General features: G+C 38.7%; 1 pseudogene; it reads right to left on the minus strand.

Moving 5' to 3' along the window:
* Positions 1 to 488: 488 nt before the first annotated feature.
* Positions 489 to 13,305, minus strand: LOC139936451 (V(D)J recombination-activating protein 1-like; annotated as a pseudogene).
* Between the last annotated feature and the right edge of the window lie 404 nt (positions 13,306 to 13,709).

The raw sequence follows: 13,709 nt of genomic DNA on the forward strand, positions 1-13,709 counted from the left end.
CGGGGATAAGTATTAGCATCTGTCAAGAAGCCCTTGACCTTCATCCATAGTGATAATTAGTTTGGCTAAAGGTTGGAGTTGTGTACTGCCTAAGATTGAGAATGGGGTGTTGGGTTGAACTTTTTAATTGCACCTTTCTTTAAAACAAACGCTGAAGGAAGTCACCACATATAATTCAAGAAAAAGTAAAATCTTTACACATTTGAATTCAAAGTTTCCTATCCAAATTTCATCACAGAAATGCTCATTCTCCAAGATGTTGTCTGGTTAAGGAGTAGGGAAAAAAATTAGGAGGCGGTTTATGTTAACATTAAAACAATAACAAACAAACAGTACACACAATTCTGTTAAACCCTGTATATCTTGTAGTATTACCTTGCAACAGGCAGTAATTAAATCTCTTTTTTTTTAAATGTGGTGGCTCTTAAATGAGAGAATGCCACTGCTGCTGCCTGCACACCTCTCACCATCTTTTTTAAAAACCACTTTCACAAGTACTTCCTTTGGATATGGTTTGGACTGGTTGTCAGATCTCCGAACAGGTGACAGCTATTCCATCTTTCTGAAAAACAACATAAAATAACAATTTTTAGAAATAAACAATATATCTTGAAAGATAGCAATCAAAAGTATTTATTCAATGTTGCAAAAATCACAGTATCGCTCACTCAGTTCATACTTCAAATGATAGCCAATGCAAACTGAATATTGACAACACAAATTTCCAACCAACACTTCACAACAGTTAAACTTTCCTCAACTCATTTTACATCAAATTCACATACAATTCACTTTTATTCTCATTCTCGAAAAGTATGCACCAACTTAGCTCAAAGTTAAAACAAAGCAATTTCCAACTTATTTCACACAAAAACAATCAACAAACTATCCAAATTCCATTCGCCACTTCGTGACAAGTTCGATTAACTTTTCTAGGCCTTCAGGTGATATGTTTCCATGTGCTCTCATTACTTCAGTAACATGGTACCCTAGCACATGCTTCTAAGGTGTGATGTCTTTTACCAAGTACACAGTTTGATGAAATTTTAACCTTTCCTTTGCTTCAAAACCTCCAGGAACTCTTGCTCGTGCAGGGGTTGCCCTTAACTTTTTTCAACTGGCCAGCAGGACCAGTTGGCTTGATTTTTCACTGGTCCGCCAGGTTTTTGACTGGTCCGTCAATTTTTTATGTTATTTTTTTAAAACTAATAGTATACTGTTGTATACCAACTGCTCGATTTCTGGTCGTCACTATTTCAAAATTCAACGTGAATTGCAACGACAACTTAACTGCACTTGAAGCCATACTTTACTTGACCGTCCCTGTCCAGCTGATGTTTGGGGGTTAGAACCCAGGTTCTGTCCGTCTGTCGACCAACAGAAGATGCGCACAAACTTGGCCGGTGGTCTGCTCCTCTGTACATGGGCTATAATAGGTTATACTTAAACATAAACTATGAATATTTAGTGTGAATTGAATGATCATCCATGATCATTCAATGGTGAAGTAGTTATATACACTCATCTGAACATAACATTTGCTTTGTAATATTTCATTTTGTGATTCGTGGGTCACAGAAAATTAACATAATTATATGAACGTATGCCTAATTGAATTTATCAAATTCAACATCGCTGTCAGCGTGATTTAATCATTCTATAGCTGCGCCTTGTGTCACAATCAGTTTATTTCCATTTGGAGTTTGCAGATTGCAACATAAACGGCGAACACATGCACGTCGATTCACAAAGCTTTTTTATAATCTGAGGAGATTTGTTCAATTGTCAAACCACATGATACACGATTTTACAAAGTAGCAATATTCAAAAAAATTGGCCGTATTTGCTAATCGGTTTTTACATAACCAGAATTTTTAAACCAGAAAGGGTCGAAGTGTCATTCTGTGACCTCATAACGGCCTGTACTGAAACTGGGTGTAGATACACATAATTGAAAATAAAGTAATGGCACAAACATTCATTATGGTGTTTTAGATGTAGGTAGTAGAGTAACGGTTTGCGGTAATACATAAATGATCATCTCTAAATTAGTTAGGGTGATTGTGTATTGTAAGAACCACTGCAGGTTTATTAGACGTTTCGATTTTATATGATGTAAAATACTAAAGCGGTCAAGCAGGTGCATTGTAATACCATGTCCAAGTACCATCACTTAGTGATTCAAAAGTTGAAATTGTGACTTGTTAAACCATGGTGTAACATTAACAGCTTCAAATTCTGGTTCGAACCAGAATACAATTATAACAATTAACAATGAGCTCACCGAGCCATTGAAACTTATAAACTTATATATCCATATGTAATGTTGGTTTGAGATATTTCACGCTACTTATAAAACCTTCTGTTTAAATGCAACACCTTCATGGCGTCACCGACTTTGCAGTCTTGAAAGTTAGTGTCATTTCAGTTTCTGCTGAGTGTCTAGTTTCAATTATTTTATCACAAGCTGTTGTTTGACGAGAAGATCTGTGCTTATCTCAGAACAAAGAATGACAACACCAAAGTCACGGGAAAAAGAGATACCGGTTGTAGCATTCAATTTCCCGAAGGAAAAAGTTGTTAAGTCTTTTGCCGTGAATGTGTGGATCAACCCTCCTGAGCCTTGACCCTGGGCACCAAAAGATCGTCTGAGTTCGTTGGTAAATTTCTCGATATTCGTGTTAATTGAACTTTGGAGAACGAAGCACCTTCTGTTTACATAAACAAAGACAACAACCAAAGATTAGAAATATACAAACTCTTGAAAAAATCTGGAATATTCTTTCGAGGTTTCCAAAAAGAAAAGCCTCGACCAAACACTCAATGCAATGATAACCGTTTATTTAACGCACTGAGGGCGTCGTGTTTATTTGTTGGTATTTGAACACTATCTCAGAAAGAAACATTTGGCCAGGTTAACAAAATACCAGTTAATCATCCACAATTTTCCGAACAGAAGAGGATGATGGCCTTCTCATTTGTTTTTGTAAATTTTTCTCAAAGGTGGCCACTAAGGATTCTCCTTATCAAACTGGCCACCAATTCCTCATTTTCATGTCACTAACACATTCTTATAAGATTAGTAAGTTTAATGACACTTAAACCATGCTTATACACAGTAAAGAAACACATACAATACAATGGGATGCAACCTAAACAAATATGAGGGAGTGGACGCCCAATCGGTGGTGTGTACATCACTGTTGGACCAAAGAGAACTTTGTTTTACTCTAAGTTATTGTGTTCGTAAGGCCCTCCTGAGCCTTGACCCTGGGCACCAAAAGATCGTCTCAGTTCGTTAGTAAACTTCTCGATGTTCGTATTTATCGAACTTTGTAGAACGAAGCACCTTCTGTTTACATAAACAAAGACAACAACCAAAGATTAGAAATATACAAACTCGTGAAAAAATCTGGAATATTCTTTTGAGGTTTCCAAAAAGAAAAGCTTTGACCAAACACTCAATGCAATGATAACCGTTTATTTAACGCACTGAGGGCGCCATGTTTGGCCTGGGTGTACCGTGTTTGTTTGTTGGTATTTGAACACTATCTCAGAAAGAAACATTTGGCCAGGTTAACAAAATACCAGTTAATCGTCCACGAGTTTCCGAACAGAAGGGGATGATGGCCTTCTCATTTGTGACTTGACTGATTTCATCTTGTGGGGGTGTGGGTACATGTACTTGTGATGCTAGTAGCTGCCACAAAATATGATCAGCCGCGTGAATCCCTAATGCAATGCGTTGGACAATGTCAATTGTTTTTGATTTAGGCGGGACAGTTCCACCTTTGATTGCTTCGTTAAGAATGTTAACAAAATCGGTTTCGTACTTTTTTCGTTCTTCTTTGCCTGCGGCACTGAACTGATATGTCTTAGGCGCAAGGTGAACGTCATGAAGGGCCGACACAAATTCAATAAAAGAATGAATTTGTTGGTTTTGGATGAATTATTGGGTGAGAGATGTTTGGTCTGGCGTAGGGCGAAAGCATTCGGGATAAGTATTAGCATCTGTCAAGAAGCCCTTGACCTTCATCCATAGTGATAATTAGTTTGGCTAAAGGTTGGAGTTGTGTACTGCCTAAGATTGAGAATGGGATGTTGGGTTGAACTTTTTAATTACACTTTTCTTTTAAACAAACGCTTAAGGAAGTCACATCACCACATCTAATTCAAGAGAAAGTAAAATCTTTACACATTTCAATTTAAAGTTTCTTATCCAAATTTCATCACAGAAATGCTCTTTTTCCACGATTTTGTCTGGTTTCTTGCTGAAAAGAATAAGGGAAAAATAAGAGGGGGGGGGTATGTTAACATAAAAAACAATAACAAACAAACAAGTTTCTTCTTCAATATAATAGATTGCTCTGCACCAACGTGTTGTTGTCAACGACTTTCTTATATTTTGGTTTAAGGGTTTTATTTGATTGTTGACGCTGACTGGAGATCTTCTATATCCCAAGTCAGCCATTTTCTTTGCCAGTTTTTTTGTATACTTTGGTGTTTCTTGTTAATGGGTCTTTCAATTTTGTTGGATTTGCTTATCGGCCCACAGCGTAATCAATGCCTTTACCTTATCCTCCTTCCAGTTTTGTTGGTAAGGTGTAGCCTTGTTTGCCGTCCCTTTCACTTTCACTTCCATTTTTTTCCAGCCGAGGACATCTCTCAACTTCATATTTAAACTTACTGTAGAAATATCTGCGTATATCCAGATGGGATGATTTTCAGCTCCTTTGACCAGTTTTGATCAGCAAAGTTTGGATCGTTGCTTTATATATATCTGCTGACGACTGGGTTTCCAACACCACCAACATTAAGCTTGTTTTTGTCCTAAACTGACCAACATGACACTTCCTTTTCAAATCAGGCCGCCATCCCCAAAAGATAACTCACTTGCACTCAGCAAAAGTGGGAGTTGATGTGCGGTTTAGCTGCATTGTTTTTGTTAATACACAGACACAGACATAAATAACATAACAGACATAAATTTCTCATTTCTCCTTGGAACGCAAGTGTAACGAAGACAAAATAATATAAACCACAAAGACAAAATAAATCGGTTTTAATTGTATTAGTCTGTTGGGGAGGAGGCGGCGGCGAAGGAACGGGTGATGATATCAGGCCGCCAGTACAGCAAAATCCTTGCCAGATCATTTGCCAGCAAAAAGACAGTCAGAAAGATTGAGATGAAAGGCTTTTACCTATGCCAGAACTTATCTATTGAACTGTCTAGGCCCTAGTAGTACACTCTAATGACCATTCGGTTTGGCCATTAAAAAAACTGAAACTTTGCATACGTCAGTTTTCACACTTGATAACTTGATTTTATATGCATTTCAGATGTACATTTGGTTACAGGACTTACATAAGAAAAAAGAAAATAATCCATACCACCATTACAGAATGTACGTGTACCTGTTGTCTTCTGCTGGCAATCGGTTCTGCAGCTGTTGTTGCAGTGGCCTAAACCTTACTCTTCCATGAGGCTTATTATAGGCCCATGAGGGATGGGTGGAGCCTGCTGCATGGTTCCGAGCGAGTTTGGGAGATTCGCCAGTGAGGTGACATTATGCTGAAGTAGGTTAATTCTTCTTTTCAGTTTAATGTAGCAACAAAACATCATCAATATGGCAGTTATCCCCACAACACCATTACTTAGCTGGATCCAGTACAGCAAGTGACACTCTCCTAATCATGGTTGTGGTTGCATGTCTGGCAGGTGAGCTACGCCGCTGCTCCAGTTGGAATGATTGTGTAGCGTGCAAACAGTCAATATCTCTGTGCAGTTTTGCATTGTAAATATTTGCAGATGAAATATCAACTTCTAAATTAGCATAGAATAAAAGCGATTTTAAAATGCTAAAAGGAGCTGTACTTAAAAACATGGCAGCTGTGCATACAGTGCCTTCTTTTAAATGTCCCCTCTTTTAATTGTCCCCGGATCTCCCTTAATTATTTATTGGCGGCCTTGTTGCTTTCGCCAGTGATGCTGCCAATAGCTGCTGGCCCTTCTGGATCTTGGATGATTTCCTGTACGTGCTCTATGATCTTGTGAAGATAGTTAGGCCAGCCAACATAGGTGAAGTTGACCAGCAGAAGATGCCCCATTTGAACAGCTTCCTCCTTGTAGAGACATACATCTTCTTGGTTTGGATGGGTTGAGCGATATACTTTACGAAGAAAGAAAAAAAAATCAAAATTTCCTATAACTTCTGTTCCTATCCTCATCAGGAATCAAAGCAAGGAAATTGTCAACCTTGGTCTGATTAAACAGGTCACGAGCAAAGTTGCCTGGCATCATTAACTTGGGCACTATTAACCCAATCATCTCCATTAAGTGATTGTTAAACTTCTTCTCTACATCATCAAACATGGGTTTGAGACCTCAATTGATGTCCCAGCTTTGGAAGAAGGTTGTTGTGGAGGAACGGTGAATTTAGAAAATTGTTGAATATAGTACATTATGACATTATGTTCAATAATGTTCTGGTTCAAATTTGTTCATTTAGTGCATCTATGTTTTTAAATGAGTAACAAAAGTTCAGCTTTGAGATAAAATATTAAAAAGGGTTTGATTAAAACAAGTAGCAGGCAGCAAGTGGTAGAGGTCAAAGTTGCCAATGGATTAGTCAGAATCACCGAGGATCACCACATCTACAATCGTAGGTTGTGCTCAACGAGGTTTCTTGTCTGTGGTGGAAAAGAATTATGCAGTTCTTACCAAAGAAACTATGACTCTATGTATGTTTTACACAAGATTCCTTTAAAAAGCTGAACAAAAGTAGTGGTGTTTCTACATGAAGACCTCACTATTGCGATCATCAACTATGCTGTTCTTTCATGTCAGGTCAACAAGAACATCCTGCTCTCAGTTTGACATTGTAATTTTCTAATGTATACATCATTAAACATAACTGTCCCTACCTGCACATTATCAAAATGTCTTTGGACTTAGAAACATTTTCTATCAATCTTTTTCCAGGATAGTGAAAACCTTTTTAGCTAGATATACCTAGTTAGCTAGATATATCTGGTTGTTTTACAACGCCTAATAAATAGACCTTGCCAACATTTCCATTGAGAATATTTCACGTACAAAGCTACATACACTTTGTAATTCACTCACCTTGTACTTAGGCCCACCTTTTGTTGTGGGGACAATGTTTCAGTGTCAAGGAGATCGACTACTCGATCTCCATGAAACTGGCTGCCGAATGACTTTCTTTGCAAGCTCCTGAAATATGCACTCTTTTAAATGTCCCCAGAGCTCCCATAATAATTTATTGGCAGCCTTGTTGCTTTCGCCACTAATGCTCTTGGCCCTTCTGAATCTTGGATGATCTCCTGTACATGCTCTATGATCTTGTGAAGATAGTTAGGCCAGCCAACATAGGTGAAGTTGACCAGCAGAAGACGCCCCATTTTAACAGCTTCGTCCTTGTAAAGACATACATCTTCTTGGTTTGGATGGGTAGAGCGATATACTTTACGAAGAAAAAAAAAAAGTTCAAAATTTCCTTTAACTTCTGTTTCTATCCTCATCAGGAATCAAAGCAAGGAAATTGTCAACCTTGGTCTGGTTAAACAGGTCACGAGCAAAGTTGCCTGGCAACATTAACTTGGGCACTAACCCAATCGTCTCCATTTAGTGATTGTTAAACTTCTTCTCTACATCCTCAAACATGGGTTTGAGGTTTCGATTGGTGTCCCAGCTTTGGAAGCAGGCAATTCACATATTATGACTTTCTTGAAGAAATTACCCAAATTGATGTCCGCATGGGTTGCATCCAGGAGCTTGTGTTTGGGGTCAGACCTAAGTACTGGATAAGACTTTACACCCCTGGCATCTTCCGACAGTTCAGCAGCAGAAACATTATTAGGGTTGACCTGGAGGTGTTGGGCAGTGGCTTTTGTTTCTTCATAGCTTTGTGAAATGCAGAAGCTGCCCAACTTGCTCTTCGCCATCTCCTTCGTTGCGTGGCACAGAGTGCAAACAAACGTAGACCCACTCCCCTGCAAACCGCCGTCTGCTATATCCAACTTCTCGTCTATCATGCTGTTGAAGAACTTCAGTGAATGTCTCCTCCATACGGAATCAACATTCACTCAAAGCTCTCTTCCTCGGAGCACCTCCCGATCATGCTCCATACCTTCGAGCAGAACAACAGCCGACGATCTATTGTTCTGATCCCCTATTGCCTAAATGAGGGGCCGAGTGATGAACGTGGATTCAGGTGCATCGGGCTCATACAACATTACTCTCTACCCATCCTTCTCCACCTCGCACTTGATGATCGCAAAGGCTGCCCAGAAGGCCTTGTCTGGCAATAGAGGATCCCTCGCTGTCTTGATAATGGAAACAACTCCCATTCCATGTGCCCTGTCCTTCACAGTTGTGAGGATACAGTGATCTTCTTTAGGGTTCAGTCCTGCCTTGTTCATGCACTCAATATTAAGTACACTGGGCTTGGCTGTACAGGATCCACAGGGTAATGGATAGTATAGTCAACTCAATTCAATAATTTATTTGTCCATTAAAAGGATAAAAATGGAAAATTTACATGTCGAAACATTGAAAGTATAAGTTAAACTTTTTTTCGTTAGAGCGGGTGATACTCTTTGAAATACCATTCACTTAAAAAAATATATTTTTATTGTTTGAGGCCAAAAATCTGACATACACGTAGCATCTTTAAAGCCTCTTTCCAGTCAGTAGGAAATATACCAGAAACTAATGTTGGTAATTACAGGAAGCGAAACATCAAGGCACTATCTTGAAATGAATCTCTGATTTCAAATACAGCAACTAGGAGTAGTACTCTATTTCCAGCACCTGGCCTACCGTGGTGCCACAGCACATGGCTAAACTTGAATCAAGTTCATCCACTGAAATGCTTATCGGAGTACTGGTACATAAAGCGAAGGCTTCTTGGAAGACCTCTGGAGTGACTGGTCATCGTAGCACACACTTCGGATTGATACTAACTGTCACTATACTAACTTTTATAGCCAGTTTGAACACCGCCCTCAAGTAATCTGCTGACCCAGGATCAGAGAGCAGGGCATTCTTAGTCATGATATTAATCTGAAATGTAAGACCAAACAATTTTATTTGTTACAAACCTTGGCCTCTGGAATGCACACTTGTGAAAAGTTTACTTGGATGTTCTTCATCCCTTGGAGTTTTTGACTTCAAAACCGCATTGTTGTATTCAGCAATGGTGTTTTAATGGGCACATCTGCGAAGCATTGCCAAGACATTTTCCTTCATGTTTGCCATTCCATTTTCATGTTTACTGACCATCTTATCCAGCTTAACTCCTAATAGAAGTAACACACAGATACAATTCACATTCTAAAAACAATCAATCAAGACAGAAACTTTAATCAGTAGTAAAAAAAGGGTTATGCAGCGAAATAACATTGACTCCAACAAGATCGTGAAACTCAGCTTGTTAAAAAAAACCTTTTCTTTTGTATCTAATCGATTCAAGAACTAAATACAACCTGTACATGATAAATCTCCCCGATAAATGTACAAAATCACCCTGATTAAAAAATACTGACAGCACTGGTATATTGCAAAAGGTATGTTATGTTGATTAGATGTAGTCAACTGAGTTTGCCTGAATTTATTGAACAAAGGTGGAAATCTTGGTTTGGCTCTCACTGTTCTTGTGAAAATCTTTCAGGTCTTTAAGTAAGCCATTAAAGTCAAGTTTATGTAGGCCTACAATCACAAAAGTATTTAATTTTTTAAAGTCCTGATTGTTGTCCAGAAATATATAATAATAATAATATATATAGAAGAGTTTGCGGTAACACCATGTAATAACAATCTCTAAATGAGTTGGGGTGGTTCTGAAAAGAACCGTTGGGTTAACTCAACGGTTCTTTTCAGAACCACCCCAACTCATTTAGAGATTATTAACTCAACGGTTCTTTTCAGAACCACCCCAACTCATTTAGAGATTGTCATAACATGGTGTTACCGCAAACTCTTCTATATCTTATCTCCACCATGCAAAGTTTCAAATCCTACTTAATTATAATATAATAATAATAAGACTTGTAATGCGCACATATCCACCCTGCTGGGTGTTCATATACATGTACATTTTATGCAGGCATGATATTCTTCCTACGTTGGTCTGATTTATAGATTTTGTTATTGCCCATTTTGGAGAGAAAAAAAAAATGAAACCATAGTGATTAAAAACCCTGACAAATCTGTTTATAAGCCAATCCCATTTATGACATGCAGGTCAAACATTGTCAGATTGTACTTAATAAAAGGTTCCTACTTTTAACGCCAAATATCATGTCCGTTATGTGAGTGAGTGACCATGCTATTTTGGCTAGATGTAGCCAACTGAGCGTGCCATAACTATTTGATGGACACCAAATCTGCACCTGTACCTGTCATTGAGAATATTGTGGGAATTCTAATTTGGCTCCTACCCAACTGAGAATGCCATTCTGAATACATGAACCTTAGTTAGTAGAGGTAACCAATCCAGCGAGCAATCCAAAATATTTAATAGATATTCAATTTGCATCGGGATAAAGAATATGCTTTTTGGTTTTTACCTATATATACACCGATGTCTGTTATAGCTCGATTTTACTTGATTTCTGTGAACAAAACACAGGCATGTTACTTGGGTGGGATTCGAACCCACGACCTTTGCAATTCTAGAGCAGTGTCATACCAACTAGATCAACAAGATTGCCCGGTAAATCAATCCAAAATGCCAATAATAAAATGGGACACATCTCTAGTAAGCTATTTTTGCTAGATGTAGCTAATCAAGTTTACCAGAATTAAGATCCCTGCACCGTTAACGCTGTACTGTAGTGGTAGTTCTAGTTCAGCTAGATGTAGCTGATTGAGACTGCCATTGCTTATTTCAGCCACTCCATCTGAACTGGCAGGCCATGGTCTGAATCTGTGGCTCTGGCTTATCATCCTTTAAACAAGGGTTGTGGGATAAGTTGCCCATAGCAACATCCTAAGCCACAAGATAACCACATCCATCAACTCAGACATGTTCGTACCGTGGCAGGATATGTACACATACACGTAGCATCACAAACTTGTGGACGCCACTGTGTTCCCTTCTGCATTGTAGTGGTATACTAGTTTGACCAGTAGTGGCTGAATGAGAATGCCAATAATACATAAAGAAATTGCTTGCTGGATCATCTGGATGTTTAGTGAAGTATCTATAAATGACATACTAGTTTGGCTAAATGCAGCTGGATGAGCATGTCATTAAAGATAAGGATACCAATGTCCGATAATTTGCATCATTTAAGATTTAAAGAAGGTACAGGTGCAAAAACAGTCATCACTAAAAAAAAAAAAAAAAAAAAAATCAATTTTTGGACCAGATGGAATTGGGTTAGAACTTCTTGTAAGTGAAACATGCCTTGCAGGCAGTTGATTTGCACCATTCTTATCTTTATTTAGGATTTACACAAATTTCATGTGCAAAATCCTAGTATTGTACATGTGGCCTTTCAAACTGATTTTACTAAAACATGATCATAAATATTTCAAAGAGTCCAATGGGACCGAATCAAGATTTCATGAGAGCTTGGATGCACCGATTTGAAATACTTTGAAGAAGTTTTGAAATTTTACTGGCTGAGTCAACCCTGTCAGTTCGATATGATTGTGGATTCAGCTGCAACTTATTCTTTAATTCAGGGAATAAGTGTCGTTGAATCTCGCTTAAACACCTCAATCAGAATTTATGCTTTCCCTTTTGATTAGTTGGTCTCTTCTACATTCATCAATATTTCATAAATCCTCTACCACATAAGTTATTTTGACAATCTGTACATCAAATGAATATACTTAAAAATGTCTGCATGACATCACCATGGTAATAAGCCTACTAACTTTCATTAAAAACCCGAACACCTAGTGTTTGTAAATTAACAAACACTACATTTCAAGTTGGGGTTTTCCTATTTTTTCTTCACTTTCTGTATACAAAAAGATAGAAATATTACCTTTTCCTCTTTTTTTCTTGCCTAGCGTGTCACAAAAACCAATCACATGAAAATGCAAGGATAAATTCGCATAGACCCTGGGCCTATCACATAAAATGCAAGGATACAAAGATAGCCCAAATAAATGCAACCCAGTTCAAATTTACGATAGTCTATCGTCCACCATCGACAGCACCGACAAACAGACTCTTAAAAACTAAACTGGGTAACAAGAAGTCCTTAAACTGTCACTGAACCCTAATCCAAAGACAAATCTCCCAAATACATGTACTCTAAATAACCATGGTCTCCCTATACAATACATATACAATACACTATACTAGAGAAACACGTCTTGTTCGAGTTCGTCCACTAATCACACTGACCCGCTTGTCGCTACACACTAGCCGCCTGGTGCCATGCCTCTACACATGCTGTCTAAAATCGCCAACTGCGCACCTGCACCCTGCCAGTCTGGGTCAGCGTTACGCTCTGCTCACTTGCATCGGCCCAGTCACGCAGCAAATACCTGCATAAAACACAGAGGCTAAAATAGACAGTCACATGTCCGTCACATGCATTTCTGCTATAATATGTTTAAAATATTGATATATAAAAAGCACAAAGGTCTGACATGGAGGCCAAAGAGGCCAAGGGCAAGTCTTTTTACGGTGTCCATCTTTTTGGACTGAGGGGGAATGTTGCCGTTTCTGATGGCGTCATTTAGGTTGGTTACAAACTCTGTTTCCATGTGGTTTAACATACGTATGGCAAATTTGTTTGGACTGAGGGGGAATGTTGCCGTTTCTGATGGCGTCATTTAGGTTGGTTACAAACTCTGTTTCCATGTGGGTTAACGTACGTATGGCAAATTTGTTTGGACTGAGGGGGAATGTTGCCGTTTCTGATGGCGTCATTTAGGTTGGTTACAAACTCTGTTTCCATGTGGGTTAACGTACGTATGGCAAATTTGTTTGGACTGAGGGGGAATGTTGCCGTTTCTGATGGCGTCATTTAGGTTGGTTACAAACTCTGTTTCCATGTGGGTTAACATACGTATTGCAAATTTGTTTAGACTGAGGGGGAATGTTGCCGTTTCTGATGGCGTCATTTAGGTTGGTTACAAACTCTGTTTCCATGTGGGTTAACATACGTATGGCAAATTTGTTTGGACTGAGGGGGAATGTTGCCGTTTCTGATGGCGTCATTTAGGTTGGTTACAAACTCTGTTTCCATGTGGTTTAACATACGTATGGCAAATTTGTTTGGACTGAGGGGGAATGTTGCCGTTTCTGATGGCGTCATTTAGGTTGGTTACAAACTCTGTTTCCATGTGGGTTAACGTACGTATGGCAAATTTGTTTGGACTGAGGGGGAATGTTGCCGTTTCTGATGGCGTCATTTAGGTTGGTTACAAACTCTGTTTCCATGTGGGTTAACATACGTATTGCAAATTTGTTTAGACTGAGGGGGAATGTTGCCGTTTCTGATGGCGTCATTTAGGTTGGTTACAAACTCTGTTTCCATGTGGTTTAACATACGTATTGCAAATTTGTTTGGACTGAGGGGGAATGTTGCCGTTTCTGATGGCGTCATTTAGGTTGGTTACAAACTCTGTTTCCATGTGGGTTAACATACGTATGGCAAATTTGTTTGGACTGAGGGGGAATGTTGCCGTTTCTGATGGCGTCATTTAGGTTGGTTACAAA

This window comes from Asterias amurensis, chromosome 4 (assembly GCF_032118995.1).
Source record: "Asterias amurensis chromosome 4, ASM3211899v1".
Taxonomy (NCBI): Eukaryota; Metazoa; Echinodermata; class Asteroidea; order Forcipulatida; family Asteriidae; genus Asterias; species Asterias amurensis.